Raw genomic sequence first — 5372 nt, 5'->3', positions numbered from 1 at the left:
TTCTTTTTTTCAAGGACCCCGTTTGACACGCATTAGGCCAGGGGTGCCCACACTTTTTTGACGTGCAATCTACTTTTAAAATGACTAGATAAACATGATCTACCCATCCAAAATGTTTTAGCTTAGGGCCCGAGGGGGGCTTTGGAATAGCAGCACTAGTGTTACATTTTAGACAAACACTGCACTTAGCCTACTGTAAGGGGTAAATAAATGGGAAATACTGGGGGAAATGTCTTCATCCATTCTGTATGGAAGTGGTAGGTTTTGGGGTTCTTTGTAATGCTACTGACTTTTGAACAAAGTATTGCATTGGAGGTTTTCCTACTTTAGAAGCCATGAAGGGAGCTGACAGGCCCTTCTTGATGTCATATTGACGTATTATTTTTATATTTTAATTATATATATTTTAGAGGCATGTCATGTGGTCTACCTGCAGACCCTTGGTGATCTACTGGTAGATCACGATCTACCTTTTGGGCACCCCTGCATTAGGCTATGGAGCCCCATTTAATGGCATTTCTATCCCTGGGACACCAATTTATATTGTAAAATCAATGTTATTTTAACTCTGAGAGTGTACCTCAGGGAACCCACTTTGAGAACCAACGCATTTTCAGACAGAGACGGGTGTCAACAGAGAGAGGAGGGGTACACTCCAACAAAACTTATTTAAGCTCATTCATGTATGCATTGCTGTAATGAAACGGCTAGAGCCAGACCCATGCCAGATTTTGTGGTTATTCTGAGAACTTTAGCTAAAAATAGCAGATCTACAAGCTCACAACGCCTCGTGCTGGGAGGCGTTGTCAGCTTGTAGATAATACACTGATGTTTTATAGCCTGTCAAACAATGAAACTATAGGGAATCTATGAAAAGGTTGTGGGGGTCTCTGCTTCATCTCTCTCTTAACTAAGGGGTCCTTGGCCTGAAAACGTTGAAGACCCCTGAACCTATAGGAGGTTGCTGTGACTGCATCATGTGGTGGATGCATTAACAGGTTGAGCCACCAGGGAGCCCTGTCTGTCACCTGAGTGTCTCACCTGACACGTCTCTGACAGCAAGTATCTGGTTTCAGCAGAAGGCCAGAGAGGTGCACTGAGGTTTGGCTCTTTGGTCCTCCTTAGTAACCTGTCCCCCTCTGCTCTGTGTCCTTCAACGGCCGTGTGTGTGTGTGTGTGTGTGTGTGTGTGTGTGTGTGTGTGTGTGTGTGTGTGTGTGTGTTTCAGCACACTTGTGTCAGAGTATTTGTCCCACTGTACAGTATGTGTCACGTTTACATACATGCGTTTGCAGTTGTGTATGAATGTGTTTGTCAACTCTGTTCCCTCTCCCAGAGGTGTGTGTGTGTGTGTGTGTGTGTGTGTGTGTGTTGGTGTGTGCGTGCGCACGCACGCACCTGTCTGTGACTTGCGTCAGTGCAGGAGGACATGGTGGCATTTCATAGGAGACCAGAGGGCACAGACCTGCCAGTAAACGTTTTGAAATGAAAGGCCACGGCCACTCTGCCGTGTGTGTGTGTGTGTGTGTGTGTGTGTGTGTGTGTGTGTGTGTGTGTGTGTGTGTGTGTGTGTGTGTGTGTGTGTGTGTGTGTGTGTGTGTGTGTGTGTGTGTGTGTGTGTGTGTGTGTGTGTGTGTGTGTGTGTGTGTGTGTGTGTGTGTGTGTGTGTGTGTGTGTGTGTGTGTGTGCACGTGCACATGCACATGCGTGCTGACCCTCTTCCTCTCCGCCTTGGTCCTTGTGTTGTGTGACTGGGCACAGCTGGCCCGTGCCGTGGACAGCCCGTCAGCCGCTAATGAGGAGCGACAATAAGGAAACATGGGGCACGTCTGCCAACAAGGCACCTTTTCATCTGCCCTTGTTTATTTTCTGGGCTTCGTTTGGAAAGAAAGAAAACAGTCAGAGCAAAATGAAAGGTCACTGTTGGAGTAGTGGATGTTCACAGATGGAGTGGAGAGCCATAAGCCGTCGGCTCTTGTGAAGTACTTTGGTGTGGACGCCGAGCGTGATATTGTAAAGTGAGGGATGTTGACGCATTTCCACTTATACCTGCTCAGTGTCAGGGTCAAGCGTCATTTTGGAGTTACTGGGGAAGGTGTGTAACAAAATTAGTATTTTTTCCTCTTCTATATCTTTACTGGGAAGAGCGAAAGTTTTGGATAAACATACATGAAGAGAGGTGTGGTTCTATAGGGTTAGAGCAAGGGTTGGCCTATATATATGTTGTGCGTGCGTGCGTGCGTGCGTATAGAATAACATAAATTCACGAAATCTCTGTCTGTATAACTCTCCCAGGGATAACAAGGGCACTGCTCGAGCAATCGACTTCACACTTGCAGTGTGTATCGCTGATGACCCAGCTGTCATCATAAACTAGTCATAAACGTTTACTCTATACAAGAGTTATAAAGGGGAGTCAGAACGCTCTTGCTGGGTGAGCCCCAACATCCATTTTCGGCTCAAAATATGTACAAAACAATAAGGTGCTCACCGCATCGTCGAAACAGTTTTCTATCTACCGACGGGCACACTCGTCGGCATGTGTTAGTCCATATGTTTCCAATAAATTAATGTTTACTCAAACTTCTCAGAGTCTCATCGCTTTCCTTGTTGTTGGGTAAAAATGGCCGAACATATCACGTGACGTTGATCACCGTCGCTATTCGCTCATACTAGGACATGCCATTTTTGTATGCGTAAGTATTCCTACGTTCTGTAGTTCTGAAGGCGGAAGCATTCCAACGAGGAAACAAGAGTTTCGGAGAAGTTTGACTAAACATTAATTCATTGGAAACATATGGACTAACACATGCCGACGGTCGGTAGATAGAAAACTGTTTTGCGGTGAGCACCTTGTTGATTTGTACATGTTTTGAGCCGAAAATGGACGTTGGGGCTCACCCAGCAAGAGCGTTCTGACTCCCCTTTATAACTCTTGTATAGAGTAAACTTCCCAATATAAGCGACATATACAAGAGTTATGATTTATGGCTATAGGCTTGTAATAAGAAGGATACTGGTTCAACCCACCAGAGTATAGCCTGCCAATGTTTAATAGCTCAAATGTGTGATTCAAAGACTGCCTGCCTAAGATTGCCATTCCCACGACACTTAACTGCAAATTGCACTAATGAGGCTACTCTGTAGCAAACAGCACAAGGCTATGTATTGTAAATATGTCTTGAATGTTTACAGCCTATCCAAAACCCCTGCACCTGTAAGATCAACATTTCATGGCTGTCTTGGAACGGTTAAAAAGTCTTGGTGTGCAGGGCTGTAGGAAGCCTAAGGCATTTCTAAGAGTTTGGAATCCTGTCATGGAATGATATCAGACAGACATTACAACTAAACCCTCTTGGCAAACCACCCAGGCTGCCTGTGCAGGAACTTCCTCTGAAGCATGTGTACTTCCTACCCTTCAAATGTCTAGATAGACCCGGGCCCTTTATTCTGGGAAAGACAAGTCTACGCTGCGCGCAGGGGTCAGACAACATGCTGAAGTCCAGCCGTTATCGTTCCTCTGCGGCCTGCTGCCTCGTGCCTCAGGACCCCGGTCGCTTTGTTTTCCGTCTCCGTCGTCTATCTGAGACCAGTGTGTTCTTCCTGTTTTGGAAGAAGAGCGGTGCTGTCAGGCCGAGGAGCTACCGTCTCCCGGTGCCAACATAAATGGTGAAGGAAACAGGCAGCACCCAGCCTGACCGACAAGGGGACGGAGATTAGGGGGAGCGTTTGGTAAGCACTGATCTGACGCCGCGTGTCATAAAGAGAGAATTTCAGTGATTTCACTGTTATTGGCAAAATGCCTCAGATAATAATAACTAGAGATACAGGAGCCTTCACAAGTTTATTATAAGTAGATGCAAATGCTGTCATTCTTTCTGACCTGACTTTTATTGATGGTAACTGAGAAAGCTAAGCTGACAGCAAACTGGGAGTTTAGCTTTGGGGGAGTTAAATTGTAAAATTCTAGCAGCAGATTTTAGCAGTTAATTCAATGGTTACAGACTTTTTCTGTAACCTTTTCTGACCCCAAAAGTCAATTTAGTTCAATGGACCTTTTTCTGTAAGCCCAAAATATCTGCATGGCAAACATCTGCATATCTTTATCTTACTACTATAATTGGTAAGGCCAAGCCTTTTTTTCTTCAGTGGATGGTCAGCGCAGGAGCACTCAAATTCAACTGGGGTTTCACCCAAAACATAGACAATGTATAATGTAACTTACTGCATCTTTATTATTGTGGTTGCCTATAGGGCAGCACATTATTGTTCTGTTCCAACTTTATGGAGGAACTTTTAGCCATTGCTGCTTCCTCACTGGCTAAAAGTTTATCCATAAACTTCTATATGTCGACTTTATGCTGCTTCATTATTGGCTAAAAGTTACTCTATAAAGTAACCCTATTGACTTGAATGGGAAAATGGAAAAACGGCCACAACACTCGCAATTTCACAGAATTGCTTCTTTCTAAAATTATGCAAAAGGTTAAACTATTCATCATGTAAGTCCATTGAAGGTAGCCTATACTGTGGCCAGGCCTTTGGAAAATATTGTGGGCGAAAACCGTGATGATTTTCAGTGTTCCTGCCCTTGCCATCCCGTAACAACGAAAAGGGGGAACCCTCTCAAATTATAATAGTAAGACTGGCTAAAATGTACCTTAATAATGGAGTTTTAAATTCATTTTATTAATTAATTGTAATAAATGGAACATAGCTTAGAACCTTGCCAGAGTACTGAGCAGTATATACTGTATACCAAGAGTGGAATCCGTAGGAAAACACCCTACACCTACTTACAGTACTATCAGAATATAGAGCTTTTTAAAATAACATTTATATATTTAACAAAACATGCCACTTACTTACATTGTTAGCTAGAATATAATTTACTGCCCAAACATTTGAACCCTCCAGAGGGTTTATATGATGAATAAATGAACAGGTATTCTGATACCTTTTGGACACCAGTATTGCTGACCTTGTTATACAGTATAAGCACTGTATAAAGGTATACATTTAAATGGAAACCAATGTTTCGACCTGGCAAGGACTTCTTCAGGGAATGAAGAACGAGGTTTCTATTTAAACTATTAAGACGCCTCAGGGCAACAAGCGAGGTCGAACCACAGTGTCAGGCGTTATCCCTGCTCTGAGTATCTGACATCACTGTGATGTCACCTGTGATGTCACAGTGATGTGTCAGGGGAACCACAGTGTCAGGATTACCCATACGGACGAATACGGACAAGCTGTTCCGGTTCTGACAGTAAACTGCGACTTATGGTCGCAATAAATCCTGCATCGCGGCTACAAGTGTGGGTCCTTTTTCTTTACTTTTATATTTGGATATTACCAACAGTGTTGCTTGAT

Source organism: Nannobrachium achirus, assembly GCF_963921795.1.
Source record: "Nannobrachium achirus genome assembly, chromosome: 21".
NCBI classification, from domain to species: domain Eukaryota; kingdom Metazoa; phylum Chordata; class Actinopteri; order Myctophiformes; family Myctophidae; genus Nannobrachium; species Nannobrachium achirus.
Note: the sequence above shows the minus strand (reverse complement) of the source record.